This window comes from Amborella trichopoda, chromosome 2, assembly GCF_054954075.1.
Source record: "Amborella trichopoda isolate Santa Cruz 75 chromosome 2, AtrichopodaSantaCruz75HAP2 v2.0, whole genome shotgun sequence".
NCBI classification, from domain to species: Eukaryota; Viridiplantae; Streptophyta; class Magnoliopsida; order Amborellales; family Amborellaceae; genus Amborella; species Amborella trichopoda.
In genome coordinates, this window is record NC_142337.1 from 43,253,202 (window position 1) to 43,271,288 (window position 18,087).

At 45.3% G+C, this 18,087-nt stretch overlaps 1 long non-coding RNA gene across 1 annotated transcript; it reads left to right on the plus strand.

The window, feature by feature from the left end:
- Nucleotides 1-975: 975 nt before the first annotated feature.
- Nucleotides 976-17,245, plus strand: LOC110007830 (uncharacterized). Its single transcript, XR_016050613.1, has 3 exons — nucleotides 976-2,675; nucleotides 2,795-2,914; nucleotides 16,968-17,245. It is a non-coding gene; the product is annotated as an uncharacterized LOC110007830 (long non-coding RNA).
- Nucleotides 17,246-18,087: the final 842 nt, after the last annotated feature.

Consider the following 18,087-nt stretch of genomic DNA (forward strand, 5'->3'; position numbering starts at 1 on the left):
TTCTCTCTCTCTCCTCTCTCTTCTCTTTCTCTCTCTTTTCTCCCTCTTTTCTCCTCTTTTTCACTCTTTTTCCTTCTCTTTTTCCGTCTCTTCTTCCATCGACCTTCCTCTTCCCTCTTCTTTGTGGTCCTTCACGACTACAACCTTCTCCTCTCCCTCCTTATGATATGCCATCACCACAATTTCTCTCCTTTCTTTTTCTTTACCCCTGCACGATCACTTGCTCCCTGTGCACTGCACGATCACTTGCTCCCTATGCACTTTCGAGTCCACCTTCTCTTTATTTTTTTTTGGTAATCCCACCTATCATACCTTCATGCCCTTCTTTTATTACGATCCATCACCTTACCCTTGATTTGTACTCTCGTGTCCCTTTTTTTCTCTCTCACGATCCGTGGCCTTGTACAACCACATTTTCCAAAACTCTGGCTATCCTTCTTATTTATTTATTTATTTTATCTTTCTTATTTATTTATTTATTTATTTATTTATTTTCTTTTCTCACGCGCCTTAGTCTTGCACAACCACTTTTTCCCAAAACTCTCGCAATGTGTGAATCCCACAACCCATCGCCGCGTGTGAACTCTACCCCATCGTGGTGCGTAAAGTCCACAACTCATCGCCTCCCAAAACTCTCGCAAATGTGAATCCCACGACCCATCGCCGCGTGCCCTATCGTTACGAGTGAACTCCACCCAATGCCGTGCGTAAAGTCCACAACTCATCGCCGTGACCCACACCTCCATCGCCGTGCACGACCCAAACCCCGCTGCCGTGCACCACCGAACCTTCTTCACCACAAAGCCCCGTGACCACAACCTGCTGTACGTAACTTCCTCACCCTGCCTTCCACTCTCTCTGGCCTCTCCATCTCAGCCGCTCACCAGCCACCTCACCCTCGTCTTCCTGTCGCCCTGCTCTTCACCACATCTCGCCATCTCGACTTCCTTCTGCTGCCCCCAACCATCTCGTCACAGCCATGCCTACCGTTTCCATTCTCTCTCTCCTATTGCTACCCTCTCTCTTTAACTCTTCGCAACCAAGCAGCAGTCTCTGTTGCCGGCCTAACTCTTCTCTACCCGTCACCTACTCCCATCTACTCTCGCCTTCCCCTTTCTTTCCGCCTTTTCTCACCTCCCCCTTTCTCTCCTATCTTTTTTCCTTGTGCAACCTCCCATTCTTTCTCTCTCTAAAAACCCAACGTGATGCACCCCCTCTCTCTGCTCTCTTCTCCTCAATCACCCTCTTTCCACTTTCCCTTTTTTTAGTCTACTGCTACAGGCAGTAACCATTTCCGCCCTCTCTTAGCACCCCTCTCTTTATTGACCACCATTCGTACCCCTTCACCATCTCTTTCTTCGTCTGTTTCTTTCGTCTGCTGCCTGCTACCCTGCCTCCCCTGTCTCTCTCTTAACTTACCTGAGCTAGGCGGCTGCCTGTTTGCCACCTCCGCCACCCCATCTCAGAACAGCAGCCCAACGCCTACCTCCCTCGCTTCCCTTCTTCCCTCCTCCTCCTCCTCCACTATCACCCCACCTCTGCTGCTCTCTCTCTCCTCTTCTCGGATGCCTAGCTCAGCCACGCTACTGCTCTTCAACCAACTCTCTCTGCTGTCCTCCCAACCTCGGCTGCTACTTCCGCCATACCAATTTCTCTGCCTGTCTCTCACCCATCTAATCCTCTGCTGCTCAGCCACCCAAATGCCATCAATTCCGCCACCTCGCATCCAGTAATCTCCGTCTCTTCTACTCTCGTCTTCCTGCTGCCCTCTGCGACCTTCAGAAACCTCGCGCACTCCCCATTCTCTGAGCTTTCTCTCTAAGAATCTACCAAAGAAAACCCACAAACAAAACACTTACCTTCCCTCGTTTGACTGTTTTTTTTTCGTCAATGTTTCGTTCCCCCTCCTTTAGCGCGTTTTCGTCCAAGTCTCTCCCCCTATTCTTTCACCCTTTTTACAGCACATTATCTTCCTTCACCCTGCCTTCGGCTCTCACTCTCTCTCTAAACAAAAACCCACTCTTCCCTTTTTCGTTGTTTTCTTTTAGTGTTAAGTTTTCGTGACTTTCGTTTTCGTCTCATCCTCTCACAAAAAACCCAATAGTGAGCTAGCTCCTCCCGTTTCTCTCTCTCTAAACGTCCAAATGAAATCTACTCTTCCCTTTCGCCTCTTTCTCTTCGTTTGGAGTATTCATTAACTTCGTTTTGGACGTTTAATTCATCTCTCATTTTCATTTCACTTTGTTTTCTATCATTCTTATTTCATCATCACTTTTATTTCACTTTCATCTTTTTTAGAAGACCTAGCGAGAATCAAGCTAGTCTTCACTTCCTCTTTTTCTCTCCATCGCTTGTTTTACCAGAGGACAGGTTGAGCCTTGAGCTGTCGTGTCAATCTTGTCGTCGAGCAGTATTGTCGTCGTGCTAGTCTGAGTTACCGTGCCAGTCTGGCTGCCGCGTCAGACTAGTCATTGTGCCAGTTCTTTCGTCAAGCAATATTACCAACCTACGGGTCTGAGTTACCGTACCGGTCTTGCTGCCATGTCAGACTCACCATCGTGCTAGGTTGGTCGGTGTTGGTTCTATCGTCGAGTAGTGTTGCCGTCGTGCCAGTCTGAGTTACCGTTCTTATCTTGCTACCACACAAAATCAGCTACCATACTGGTCTAGCCACTGTACCAACCTAACCGTCTAGTTGAAGTTCTTCTCTTATTTTCACTTCTTTTATCTCTTTAAAGCAAGGTGGGGTCTTATGACCCACACCTCTGTATTTTTTATATCTGTGTGGTTGCAGGAAAGGAGAAACAGGTCAAGGGAGGCGATTTCAAACTGGCCACAGGCCAGATGGCACTCCAATGTTATCTAAGAGGGTGGCCACATGAACCAGCCTGAGCGTGTCACGGACCCACGTGAGGTAAGTCCCACCTCACGACCTTGATTCCTCTCTCACCGGTTGGTACTCTTGCTTACGTCTTCTTTACATGGTTCTCGAGAGAGCGATCTCAGGTCTTGGGTCCATTTCGAACCCGAAACCATGCCACCAGGTCAGCCCGATGCGGAGGGCAAGATCGAGGTACCTAACCACTCTCCTAGAGCCACGCTACCACATCGTTGGATCGTTCTTATTTGGCCTTTCTTTCTTTTTATTCCTGCTCACTATACACACCTATGTCGCGCTCCCAGGTCATCACCTGGAAAGAGGTGAGGATGGACCTAAAAGTCTCTCGCTCCCTACCTCTTTGCAATGGTGGACCCTCTGCCAATGCACCCTGCATTGGTGGCACATATGCCACCACACACAGCATGCACCCTGCTACCGGCAACTCACGTGCTGGTCCCATTGCATGAGGCGGCCCCTCCCTCTCCCACGACTGACAGTTCATTTGTCGTTGCTCCTGCCGGTAGCCGAGAGGCTACCTCTCATTTTCTATCACTCGGAGCAACCCTCAGGTTATATCGAGACACTGTCAGGGTTCGAGTCTTCATGAACCGAGCCCTGCACCTCTTTTGCATGTACATCACACCACTTGGGGCAACCCTCACGTTACCTCGGGACACTGTCAGGGTTCGGCTCTTCTTGGACTCAACCATGCGCACCCCTTGCATATGCACTACATCGCTCGAGGTAGCCTTATTGCTACGTCTGCCCGAGCATATGAGGGGGAACCTCTTAGTACCCCCTCCTAGCACATGTCTGTTTACTCTGTGAGGGATAGTCACATGGCCATCCCATCACACACACATGCTCACGGCACCGAGCCTCTTAAGGCCAAACACGCTACTCGAGCTCAGGTTGACCACCAGGTCACCCAAAGTCCTTTTGCAGAGGGCGCACACATGCCAATCCCCCCGCCCACCCAAAGCACACCTTTGCACTGTGCACACACGCATGGGTCTAGCACTCCACCCAGTCCCAAGGGCAATCATGTGAACGGGTATGAAGAACAGTTCTCCTTCACTCGACGACAGTTCTACCTGACCATAAAGAAGGGAGATCATGGTCGGGCCCGAAAATGGCGTCAAGAGACCAAGACATTAAAGGCTCAGCTTAGGGGAAAAGGAAAGAAAGTTATTGAAGACTTCTCTTCCAATGATGAGAACCCTTCCTCCCCTCTCATTCCCCTTGATGCGCAAGATGCTGGAAAGGCATGGTGTGAGCTAAACACTAGAAAGATTGATCGGGGCATCATGAAGCCGGAGCAACCCCAAATCGGCCTAGAAAAATCGTACACGTTCCATAATTGTAACAGGGATTGTTTTGAAATTTTTTATATTGTTGAACAGGGACAAAATCATCATTTTACCTCATTTTTACAATTTCTTTTAATTAAATTAAATTGTAATTTTCAACAATTAAAGTAGATTTTGATTATTCCAATCTACCTATTTTTTAATGAGAGTATATATATCAGGTGATATCATTGTACAAGGGACCTATTTGGCTGAATAAAATTGCTATCTTTCTACATTGTGGGTCATGTTTTTGGAGAGAGAAAAAGGAGACCGAAATTTTTAAGTCAGTACCGTTACGGTTAAGATAACTTTCCTCTTTCTCTCACTTCTCACTTTCTCACTTCTCTTTTTTTCTCCTCTTTCCCTCTCTACTCTCTTTACTTTCTCTCTTCCCTCTTTCTTCTCTCCTCTTTCCTCCCTTCTCTCTCTTCTCTCTTTTTTTCTCTCTTCTCTCTCCTCTCTCCCTCTCTCTCCTCTCTCTTCTCTTTCTCTCTCATTTCTCCTCTTTTTTGCCCGTTTCCTTTTCTTCTTCTGTCTTTTCTTCCCTTGTGTCTTGCATGACCACCACCTTCCTCTTCCCTCTTCTCAGTGGTCCTTCACAACTACAACCTTCTCCTATCCCTCCTTATGATATCCCATAACCACAATTTCTCTCCTTTTTTTTTCTTTACCCCTGTACGATCACTTGCTCCCTATTCTCCTTATGTTTTTTCGTAATCCCTCGAGCCCACCTACCATGCCTTCATGCCCTTCTTTTATTACGATCCCTTCTTCACCACCGAGCCCGTGACCACAACCGGCTGTACGTAACTTCCTTCACCCTGCCTTCCACTCTCTTTGGCCTCTCCATCTCAGCCGCTCACCAGCCACCTCACCCTCGTCTTCCTGTCACCCTGCTCTTCACCACATCGCGCCATCTCTACTTCCTTTTGCTGCCCAACCATCTCGTCACAGCCATCCCTACCGTTTCCATTCTCTCTCTCCTATTGCTACCCTCTCTCTTTAACTCTTCGCAACCAAGCAGCAGTCTCTGTTGCCGCCTCTCTCTTCTCTGCCCCTGTCACCTACTCCCATCTACTCTCGCCTTCCCCTTTCTTTCCGCCTTTTCTCACCTCCCCCTTTCTCTCCTACCTTTTTTTCCTTGTGCAACCTCCCATTCTTTCTCTCTCTAAAAACCCAACGTGAAGCACGCCCTCTCTCTGCTCTCTTCTCCTCAATCGCCCTCTTTCCACTTTCCCTTTTTTTAGTCTATTGCTACAGGCAGTAACCATTTCCGCCCTCTCTCTTTGCACCCCTCTCTTTATTGACCACCATTCGTACCCCTGTTCACCATCTCTTTCTTCGTCTGTTTCTCTCCTCTGCTGCCTGCTACCCTGCCTCCCCTGTCTCTCTCTTTACTCAACTGAGCTAGGCGGCTGCCTGTTTGCCATCTCCGCCACCCCAACTCAGAGCAGCAGCCCAACGCCTACCTCCCTCGCTTCCCTTCTTCCCTCCTCCTCCTCCTCCACTATCACCCCACCTCTGCTGCTCTATCTCTCCTCTTCTCTGCAGCCACGCTACTGCTCTTCAACCAACTCTCTCTGCTGTCCTCCGAACCTCGGCTGCTACTTCCGCCATACCAATTTCTCTGTCGGTCTCTCACCCATCTAATCCTCGGCTGCTCAGCCACCCAATTGCGATCAATTCCGCTACCTCGCAACCAGTAATCTCCGTCTCTTCTACTCTCGTCTTCCTGCTGCCCTCTGCGACCTTAAGAAACCTCGCGCACTCCCCATTCTCTCAGCTTTCTCTCTCTAAGAATCTACCAAAGAAAACCCACAAACAAAACACTTGCCTTCAATTCTAATTTCGTTTCACTGGTTTTTTTTCGTCAATGTTTCGTTCCCCCTCCTTTCCCGTTATTTCGTCCAGGTCTCTCTCCCTACTCTTTCTCCCTGTTTACATCACATTATCTTCCTTCACCCTGCCTTCGGCTCTCTCTCTCTCTCTCTAAACAAAAACCCACCCACTCTCCCCTTTTTCGTTGTTTTCTTTTAGTGTTAAGTTTTCGTGACTTTCGTTTTCGTCTCGTCCTCTCACATAAAACCCAATAGTGAGCTAGCTCCTCCCGTTGCTCTCTCTCTAAACGTCCAAATGAAATCTACTCTTCCCTTTCCCCTCTTTCTCTTCGTTTGGAGTATTCATTGACTTCGTTTTCATCCAAGTAACCTAACGAAAACTCTCCCTCTCTTTCTAAACTAAATCTATTCCTTTTTTTTCTTATCCGACGTTATCTCCTTCTATTCACATCATACCCAAGAGCCTAGTAATAAAACCGCCCTTTCTCCCTTGATCAATTAAACCTTTTTATTATTATTTTATTTTAATCAACCTCATCCATTTATATTATTTCAGCTTATTTTCATCCTATTTTTTCTAGCGCATTCATTTCAACTTACTCTTCCTAATCCTATTTTATTTTATTTTATTTCTTTTATTATCTTATCTTCTTTATCTTATTCTATTTTAACTACTTATTTTACTTTATTTCATTCACCTCTTTTATTTTATTTACCCCATCTTATTTTATTTCATTTTCTTGTATCCTTTTTATTTTATCTTCCTTTACTCCATTTTATTTTAATTTATTCATTTTATTTTTATTTCATTCTAACCTCATCTTCTAATCTTATTTTATTTTAATTCATCTCTCTCATTTTCATTTCACTTTGTTTTCCATCATTCTTATTTCATCATCATTTTTATTTCACTTTCATCTTTTCTAGAAGACCTAGCGAGAATCGAGCTAGTCTTCACTTTCTCTTTTTCTCTCCAACGGTTGTTTCACCAGAGCACAGGCTGAGCCTTGAGCCATCGTGCCAATCTTGTCGTCGAGCAGTATTGTCGTCGTGCTAGTCTCAGTTACCGTACGAGTCTTGCTGCCGCGTCTGACTAGCCATCGTGCCAGTTCTGTCGTCGAGCAATATTACCACCCTGTCGGTCTGAGTTACCGTGCCTGTCTTGCTGCCACATCAGACTCACCATCGTGCTAGGCTGGTCGGTGTTGGTTCTATCGTCGAGTAGTATTGCCGCTGTGCCAGTCTGAGTTACCGTTCCCGTCTTGCTACCTCGCAAAATCAGCAGCCATACTGGTCTAGCAACTGTACTAGCCTAGCCGTCCGGTTGAACTTCTTCTCTTATTTTTACGTCTTTTATCTCTTTATAGCTAGGTGGGGTCCTATGACCCACACCTCTGTATTTTTTATGTTTGTGTGTTTGCAAGATAGGAAAAACAGGTCAAGGGAGGCGATTTCAAACTGGCCACAGGCCAGGGGGCACTCCAACGTGATCTAAGAGGGTGCCCACACGAACCAGCCCGAACGTGTCACGAACCCACTTGAGGTAAGTCCCACCTCACGACCCAAATTCCTCTCTCACTGGTTGGTACTCTTGCCCACGTCTTCTTTACATGGTTCCCGAGAGAGCGATCTCAAGTCTTGGGTCCATCTCGAACCCGGAACCATGCCACCAGGTCAGCTCTATGCGGAGGGCAAGATCGAGACACCTAACTACTCTCCAAGAGCCACGCTACCCCATCGTTGGATTGTTCTTGTTTGGCCTTCCTTTCTTTTTATTCCTGCTCACTATACACATACCTGTGTCACGCTCCCAGTTCATCACTTGAAAAGAGGTGAGGATGGACCTAAAAGTCTCTCGCTCCCTACCTCTTTGCAATGGTGGACCCTCTGCCAACCCCTGCATTGGTGGCACACATGCCACCACACACAGCACGCACCCTGCTATCGACAATTCACTTGCTAGTCCCATTGCATGAGGCAGCCCTGAGGCGGCCCCTCCCTCTCCTGTGACTGGTAGTTCATTTGTCGTTGCTGCTGCAGGTCGCCGAGAGGCTACCTCTCATTTTCCATCACTCGGAGCAACCCTCAGGTTATTTCGGGACACTGTCAGGGTCCGAGTCTTCATGAACCGAGCCCTGCACCTCTTTTGCATGCACATCACACCACTTGGAGCAACCCTCACGTTACTTCGGGACACTGTCAGGGTTCGGCTCTTCTTGGAGTCAACCCTGCACACCCCTTGCATATGCACTACGTCGCTCAGAGCAGCCTTATTGCGGCGTTTGCCCAAGCACATGAGGGGAAACCTTTTAGTACTCCCTCCTGGCACATATCTGTTCACTCAATGAGGGATAGTCACCTGGCCATCCCATCACACACACATGGCACCGAGCCCCTTAAGGCCAAACACGCTACTCGAGCTCAGGTTGACCACTAGGTCACCCAAAGTGCTTTTGCAGACGGCGCACACATGCCAATCCCCCCGCCCACCCTAAGCACACCTTTGCACTGTGCACACACGCATGGGTCTAGCACTCCACCTAGTCCCAATGGCAATCAGTTGAACGGGTATGAAGAACAGTTCTCCTTCACTTGACGACATTTCTACCTGACCATAAAGATGGGAGATCATGGTCGGGCCCAAAAATGGGGTCAAGAGACTAAGACATTAAAGGCTCAGCTTAGGGGAAAAGGAAAGAAAGTCATTGAAGACTTCTCTTCCAATGATGATAACCCTTCCTCCCCTCTCATTCCCCTTGATGCGGAAGATGCTAGAAAAGCATGGCGTGAGCTAAACACCAGAAAGATTGATCAGGGCATCATGAAGCCGGTTATCCATGAAGATCCAAGCTTGACTCTTGACGAAGGAGAGTCTATAGATGGGGCAAAGAGCCACTCTGACCCCAGTGACCCCATCAATCATGAGCCAGTTCGGCCATCACCCGATCAAACTCCTGAGCTCCTTTCAAGTAGGGGCACCGATACCAATGACATCTTTGGGAAGACTGAACTTGAGGCAGCGCATGGCCCCGAACCAGTTTCCCCTAGACACCTATTAAGTAGGGAAGTACCACTGCGGGGCAGTCCCGGTGTCACAAATGAGACGGAAGTCGAACCCACCGAAGGCGTTACTCATGATACCTCGGTGGTGGAAAGTTTGAACTCTAAAAGGACTGGTCTTCTTCCCATGATACAAGAGAATGGTCCACCATCTACTCCCAAGGTCAGCCTCGACATCCCAGCTTCCCAAGATGAAACTGAGAAGAGAATCAGAACTGTTGAGCTGATTCAAAGGTTTGAAAAACTCATTGTTGAAATTGATCTCATAAACAAGAATGAGACTCTACAGTCGTTCACCCTCTCCCAGCCTTTATCGGGATTTATCCTAGAATCTCGGAGAAGCGATGGACTTCCATCTCCTCTGGAGGGTTCCAATGATGTGGCCTCCCTCACCCCCTCTCATCCAGATATTCTTATCTTTGATGAGAATTCGTCACTCTCATTTGAGGAAAGCCACTCCTCAGTACTGGATGGGATGAGCTACACTCCCCTTGCTGGCAATACCACTGAAATGGCTCCTCCATGCCTTGAAGACACCACGATTACTCACAAAGCCAGCTGCATGGTTCCCCCATGTCATGCGTGCTGCATGTGTGCTCTTAACAAAGACAGTACAACCTCATCCTATAAGGGTTTCACATTCCCATTTTGTGATGAAGAACTCAATTCTGATAGGGCGACATCCCTCGTCCTCATACATCCAATGACTACTATCTCTGATGAGAGCTCGTCACTCTCATTCGAGGAAAATCATTTCCTGAGAGAGGATGAGATGGACAACATTCCTTTTGCTGACTACCCCGATGAAATCGCACCTCCAGCTCCCATAGAAGAAGAGCCCTTAAGCATCGTGATAAATGAAGTACCAGAATTTTATGGAGACGAGATTGTGCAGCTTAAGGCCACATTGAGGCAGTTACAAGCTGAGATGAGATCAAAAGATGAAATGATGGAAACTTTTCGCCAAGAGGTATTGGTGTCTTGTAAGCTTGAGCATACCTCCTCGGGCACCAAATCGTTTTTACCATCCCTCAAGCACCGTATCGGGTCATCGAAACAACACCATCTGAAGAAAGGATACGCCCACCCTCACCTCCCTCATTGCCAGTCTCCACCCCATTAGCTTAGGTTGGGAACGATGAATTAGTGAAAGGCATAGTAGCTAAAGCATTGAAAAAGTACAATATCCTAGTGATGGAAGAGTCGAATCGCGATCAAAAGCCTTACCCAGCGTATGTTGACCAAACTCCATTTCCACCGAGCTATCAAAGATTTGACTTCCCCAAGTTTGACGGTACTGGCTCATCGCAGCAACACATAGCCCATTTTATTGCAGCCTGTGGCAATACAGCGAACAATGAGCACCGACTGCTTTGGCAATTTGTGGGAACCTTTACAGGAGCAGCATTCAAATGATACTCTCGGTTACTACCAGGATCAATCTCATCATGGCCACAAATGGAGGAAGAGTTCCTTAAGCACTTCTGTGACATGGAAAGGGAAGTGCAACTCTTTTAACTCCTTGAGGTGAAACAAAAGCCACACGAGCCAGTGATCAAGTACATCAAAAGGTGGCGTAACCTGGCCATCAATCTGGTCACACCAATAGGTGATCCTCAAGAGATAGAATACTGCATAGACAGGATGCACCCAGAATTGGCTCGTTATGTCACTTCATCATGGCCCACTACATTTGCCAAGATGGTCGACAAGGCAGTCAAATTGAAGGTTTTCTCAAGCACCACAAAAGTATATCTGGACCCTTCGCATCAGTCAAAGATGATGATCAATTATCAGCTGCCACAACAAATACCATGCACTCCTCAAGCTAAGGTCAGCACGAGGATTACTCCTTTGACAAGTGTATGATCCCCAAGCTGCTTGAGACTCTCCTATCAAAGAAGATGATCGAGCTACCTGTGCTGATAAGATAGAGGGAACTTGGAAGGGAAAGCAATCCCAATTACTGCCAATATCATGCTATACTTGGTCATAGCACTGAGGAGTGTCATGCCACCAAGGACATCATCAAAAACTTCATAGACATGGAAAAATTGAACTTGGGGCCTGATTCTACACGTGATCCAGTGTCACACACGATCCAAGCTATACGAACGTAAACTATAGCACACATCCTAGAGGCACAACGTTAAACTGCACTGCTGGAACATATTTTTCATCAACATGGGGCCCCCGCTCAATAAAGCCCAGCAAACAGTGGAAATTTCGGCAGTCTCAGAATAGACTTGAATTGGCCAAGATCTTCACAAGGTCACTCAAAAGTCCCAATCCAACTTTCGTCGTAGTCCAACATGTCTAAGGCAGTGCAGACTAAAAAATAGTTCCACCAGAATCGGCATCTAGCACCCTGAAACGACCCCTATAACTAGAGTTATATTTTTCAGTGTCTCAAATCATTGTGAAATACAACCATTGGATATGGCACGGTCGAAAACCCCTAGGGGTCAAATTTCAACCCAAGTGGACATTCCAGGAAGAAGTTATAGGAAAAAGAGTGAAACAGGAGGGGCCGCACACTATTCCTGTGCGGCCTCCCTACAACTCCACGCCATGGAAGGGACAGTCACGACCAGTGACTTTTGATGCTCATATCTCTTTCGACCTAAGTCAGATCGCTCTCAAATTTGCTGAGCATGTTCGTCTAGTCAAGACGAGCGATTCGATATGTGGCACGCCCAATGACGACACTCGAACGTGAAGAAAGGCTAGAGAAAAGTTGCTGATCCGTGAAGAAAGTGCAGGGACATTCAGCAGCATCGTGCCTCGCTCAATCGGCCAGATCACGCCTCTCGCAAGCCCTATCATCGCAAGACCAATTCCATCATGCGCGTAAGGTCTCGGGCTATCACTGACCCAAACCCCATACGTGATGAACGGTCAGATTCTGCACACAAAAACGACGAAGCAACTGCAAATTTCATCGCCAGAATTTCAGATTCTAGCCAAACTTCCAAAGTTGTAAAATCTTTGATCGGGCAAGGAATCGAGTTGCGTTTGTTGCCCCGCGATTATAATTGCATGCTCAGTGTAATTCAGCAAAGAAATCACCGAAAAGCATCAAGGAACGAGTACACTATCGATCCGAAGTTTCGAGATTCATTCAAATTTCAAGTCACATGATTGTACACTAAAAACATGATCCATGGCTTGAAGTTGGTATCAAATCGATCGTCATGCCAAGCCCTACTAGAAAACAATCATCTTACGATCAATCGGGCATCAAAACGACCCCGGATCAGCCATGCAAGATCATGTAAGTTCTAGGGCAATACGAGAACTATTAGGGCATTCCACGAATTATTAGGACAGGGAAAATCTTTCATTTTTCACCCTATTTTCTAATTTCTTTTAGTTCAATTTAATCTTAATTTCCAATAATTAAAGTTACTTTTGACCATCCACCTATGTTTGGGGCAAATTCTATATATACGTACCAGCATTGTACACACCAGAAGACTCAACCTTTCATAAAAAAAAGTGTTTTTACTTAATACAAGTTTCTCTTTCTTTTCATTGTTGGGTCACGTTTGAGAGAAAGAGTGAGGTGAGATCAACTTTTAACCGGTACCCCTAGGTTCGAGGTAATTCTTCTCTCTCTTCTTTTCTTTTTTTCCTTCTTCTCTCTCTCTTCTTTCCTCTCTTTCCCCTTCCTTCTCCGTCTGAGTTTCTCACAAGGGTCATGCATGGCAGTGGCAATGTCGTGCAAGCCTCCCTTGAGGTCACACAGGTCACGCATGACAATAGCAGTGCCATGCGCGACTCTCCTTCGCCTTCTGTTCTTTTATCTCCCTCTCCCATTGAGGCCGGTAAACGGTGCTGCCTATCGCCGTCCATAGACGTAGCTTCGACATCTTAGTGAAGAACCCAGACGACAGAACTTGTTGTCACTCGCAGGGGTCCTTCCCTGTTGCGCGTTTATAGTAGACAGCGATACTCTTCGCCGCTCGGCAAAGACCTCAGCAACATCTACCCCCGTCTGCGAGCTTCCTTAGCGTATTCGGTGCCTATCGCCATCCTTCTAGCGTCCCACGCCTATCGTCGTACGCCTCGTGAGGATTACTGTAGCACGCTTTACGAAGGACTATCATTACGCACTTCATCAGAGACTATCGCTGCCCGTGTGGGAGCGTGTTGTCTCCTTTTGCTGCCAACGGCGTCACTCTCTAGCCATGAGCAGTAGTGTCGAGTGCCGCCCAAAGGCCACGACATTGTTATTCCACGGTCGTAAGTGGCAAAGCCTAACGCCGTCGGGACCCCATCTCTCTACCATCTCGTGTTTTCTTTTCATTCTCGTTTCTCTTCTCACTTGATTGAGGGTAGACTTAACCTAACACCGCCATATCAGCCTCGGTTTCGAGTAGTATTGCCACCGTGCTGGTCTTGAGAACCATGCTCGCCTTGCTACCACTCCGAGTCGATGACTTCCCAGTTGCCATGCTAGTCTCACCTTCATCAAGTTTTTCCTTCCTTTTCTATTTTTATTTGAACCTGACGCTTCATCGCCCTCTCGTATGAACGTACATTGCTCTAAGAAAAGTGTGGGTCTTTCTGACCCACTCGTATTACAAATTTACCATAGAAGTGTTGTGCAAAAAGCAAGAGGATTGCAGGTCACGGGAGGCGATTCCGAACCAGCTAAAGCAGCTGAGGGGCTTTCTTCATGATCTAAGAGGGCGCCCACGTGAGCCAGCCCGAGTAAGTCCCTAACCCACCTTCAATTCCTCTCTCATCAATTGGAATACATGCCCTTGCTCACGAGCAAGGTTATGAGAGAGCGATCTCAAATCCCAGGTTTGCCAAAAACCTGAGATACGTGTCTTCTGATCATCTAGATTTGGACGTCGAGATCGAGACACCGAACCAGCTTGACGACTCCACTGGGGACTTGCTACCCCTTAGTCTGCTCGCTCTTGTTTGACCAGCATCCTCTTTACCTTCTACATTAATTTCTATGGCACCTGGGTTGTTCAACCCATTCGTCTGAGTTGGGGACTTCCTTATCCCCACACTCGTGACCGTCCTAGGGAAGCGAACTGCTCAAGCTTTCTTCCCTACTCTCCTCCTGAGTCAGGACTCACGGTCCAGTTCCCAGGTTCTTACATGGATCAATGCAAGAGGGGACTTAAAAGTTCCCGCCTCCCCACTGCCTCATCCTGGTGGACCCTCCACCAAGGCCTCTTGCATCGGTGGAACATTTGCCAGCACACATAGAACACACCTTGCTACCGGCAAATCTCTTGCTGGTCATATTGCTAAGGCATGCCGGAAGGCTGCCCCCATCGCTCCCACGAAAGGCAAGAGAGTTGTCGTCGCACCTGAGTTCGTCGAAAGGCAACCCCTTATGCTCCTTCACCACCCTAAACCTCCACACCTGGAGGGTCGGCACATAGAGGCGGAGGTCTTAAGATCTTCACCCCTCGCACACTTCCAAGGGCTCGTGGTCGATCCACTCGAGCCGCACCTCGAGGCAACCCTCACATTGCCTTGAGCTCACATTTAGGGCTAGGCCTTCTCAGGTTGAACCCTACATGCGTCATGCATTTTCTTTCCACAGCCCAAGGCAGCGCTAGCTCTACGCCACCTTGAAGAAGTACAACCAGACAAGAGTCATTCCTCTAGCTCCTAGGAACAAGACCCCATGGCAGAGTTGAGAAGCGAGGTTCGTAACCTCTAGAGCCAATTGGAGGTCATGCGCATTACTTCAAAGCACTTAAAGGGGTTTATCCCTGAGACTAAGACTTATGACGAGCTCAAGACCAATGCACCTCGAATCGAAGCCAAAGCTCCCCTAGACTTGAGCATTTGCAGAAAGCAGGCTCATCAAATCATGAGAACCATGAATTACGATCCCCTCTCCATTCAAGCACTAAGGGGTGAGGAAGAAACTGCTCCCCAATTCGAGGTCATTGAAGCCAGTGCAGGTTGCCACAAGGCAAAGCAAGGGGTGGGATATTCTTTTTCATCTCACACTAACAAAGGACAAAAGCAATAAAACAAAAGAAGACAGAAGAGCAAGAGTTATAAATGAGAGTGTTCACTCAAGCGATCTACCGAGAAAGGTTTAGTGGGTTAGCCCTTGTTGAGGTCGCAGTATGCCCAGATGAGAATCGAAGGACGATACGACCCTTGCATGTGATGAATAGCCTTTAACGACATCGCCAAAACATCATCGTTATATCATCACACAACATGTACATGGCTAGCGGTTTTGAGATTCGCTAATGAGGGTGAAGCGTGTACATGTGCGAGAGATTACCCCTATGTACCATAGAGTCATGATTACATTATAGTCTGGAGGACCATGATTTTTTTGTCTCTAAGGAAGAACCTGAAATCCATAAACTGTTATTACGTCCCTTAGTCTATTGACTGACTTTGGTAGTCCAATCATGAGCCCTTGCATTTACCTGAAATCTATAAGCTGGGATTGTGTGTGATGAATAGCCTTTAATGGTAAGATAGCCTTTGAAGGTAGAGTGCTCTTGTATGTTGATAAATTCGTAGATTTAATGGATATGATTCCCATCAAATTAATTAGTTTTAATTAATTTTATGATATATGATTTTTTAGAATGTTTATTTGAATTTTTGTGAATCTTTTGATATTTTATTTTTGTCATTTGGACTTATAAATAAAGAGAAATTAATTTTTCAATGTTTTAAATAAAATGTAAGATTTAAAAATTCAAAATACAAAATAAAATATTTTTTAAAATTATATGGGACCTCCATAAATATGAGCGCAATTTAGAATACGTGGGATTGGGTGAGGCCCACGTGTCGCCACGAAAGGGTGGCGCACCCCACCCATAGGGACTAACTTATTATCTAAGATTGAGTGATAGTTACCTTGTTTGTTGGCTTATCTTTTGAGTATAGCCAACTTATATGATAAGGTTGAATATTTGAAATATTTAGTAAATATTTGAATCAAGATTGATTGATACAAGAAATGAAGATTGGATATATTAAAATAGAAAATAAGATATATATTTTCTTTATTTAAGGATTTGAAGGGAATAGATTTATGAAAGGATAAGACTCTAGCTTATCTCTTTGAATCTTGATGGTGGATCAAAGAAATAGATGACTCAAATCTCTCACCCCATAAGTCTTCTTAGATCGACAGTCAAGATTTGACCCTACGAATTGAGGCAAACGCCAAGGCAGAGAAAATCAATAAAAAGATGTTATCTTACCTCATAAAATCTCTACACCTATTTTCTCTTCTCTCTCTAAGGGTTTATCTCTCTATTGGTGGCACGTCTCGCCTAAGTCTTCAAGATCTCTTCCAAGTTTGGGCACAATCAAGTAATCTCTCTAAAGTCAAGGGGGCATGCCCAAGTCATCTATCTCTCTCATTTCTAGATGTCACACCCAAGTCATCTCTCTCTCATTTCTAGATGGCACGCCCAAGCTAAGGTTAGATCTCTCTCGTTTCTAGATGGCACGCCCAAGCTAAGGTTAGATCTCTCTTTTTCTAGATGACATGCCCAAGTCATCTCTCTCTCTCGTTTCTAGATGCTTCTCTCTCGTCTTTAGATGGCACGCCCAAGCTAATGTTAGCTTGTGGTAGTTTGATTTTTGGATAGCAAACGCCTTTGCTAGTAGGTCTCTCCCTCTCTCTTTGATCTATCTCGCATCTCTCCAAATATCAAACCAAAGGGGCTTGAGCAAGACTAAGGCATAGAAGACTTAGGTAGTTGGTTTTAGATCGAGATCCATATGCTATTGAGAGGGCTTTGCCATATTTGGGAGAAACAAGAGAACGACCATAGATCTCGAGCACCATTAAAAGGTTTTTGTTATATGTAGGAGAATCAAGAGACCAATCATAAATCTTGAGCACCATCGGAAGGAGGAGACTCGGTGTGGGGTGTACTAAGCCTGATTGAGATAATATCCAACACTCTCTTTTTGTTTATTATCATATTTAATTATATTGTCAAGCATATGAATTATAGATATTTTCTTGGCATCAAGGTTTTTAAGATCTTGGATTTGTTAGTTTTATTTTCTTTGAAACAAGAGTTATTGTAATAAGAAGAGTTATTGTAATAAGACTACTTGTAAGTGATATTTGCCAAAAGAAAAGAACAAGAAAATGGGTGAAAAGAAGATATATATATATATATATATATATATCCCGGGAACATAACATTAGTCTTTCTTTCACTAATAACAAAAACTACCCTTATTAAAAATTATAATATGTTCTATAAACATCCTAACTTAACCCATATATATTACGAATTCTCAGACAGGAGAATTGGTTCGATTCTCCTTGAATAGATCCGGCCCATGTCCTACTTGGCCACCTGATCCGGATTTAAAAACACTTTCCACATAGAGATACGAGGTAGAAAGGAAGAAACAAAAATATGCAAATAACGGATTCTTTCATCAAGGAACATCTTCACTTATCTTTTGTATAATATGTCAAGTCATCAAATCCATGTCTATCCATTCTCTAAGGTCCGAATCATAGTTAGCAAGTCGGGAAAGCCAAAACAGCGGTAATGAATTCGTTTTGTTTCAAAAAGTCGGTGGAAAAAATCAGGTAAAAAATATGGATCGGCAAAAAATGACGTAAGTTATAAAATCGTAAATAATTCAGATTTGTCTAAAAAAGGGAGTGAAAAATCGAAAAATGTAAAGATAACATAATATAGAATTATGATTTGCCATTATTTTATAGATACATTAAAGTCATTGAACAATAATTTTAGGACCTTACCAAGTGTCTCTAGAGTGATACTTGACAATTTATTATCTAAACTTTCAATAAATACAGACCCAAATAAATAAAATAGCAATCCATCCAAAATGCTATGTTGTATACAACAATAATGTAAAAATATAAAAATATAAAATTAATCAAACTTTTCTATATATAAAGAAAGCAACAAAAATGTTAAAGCAAATTCGAATCTCA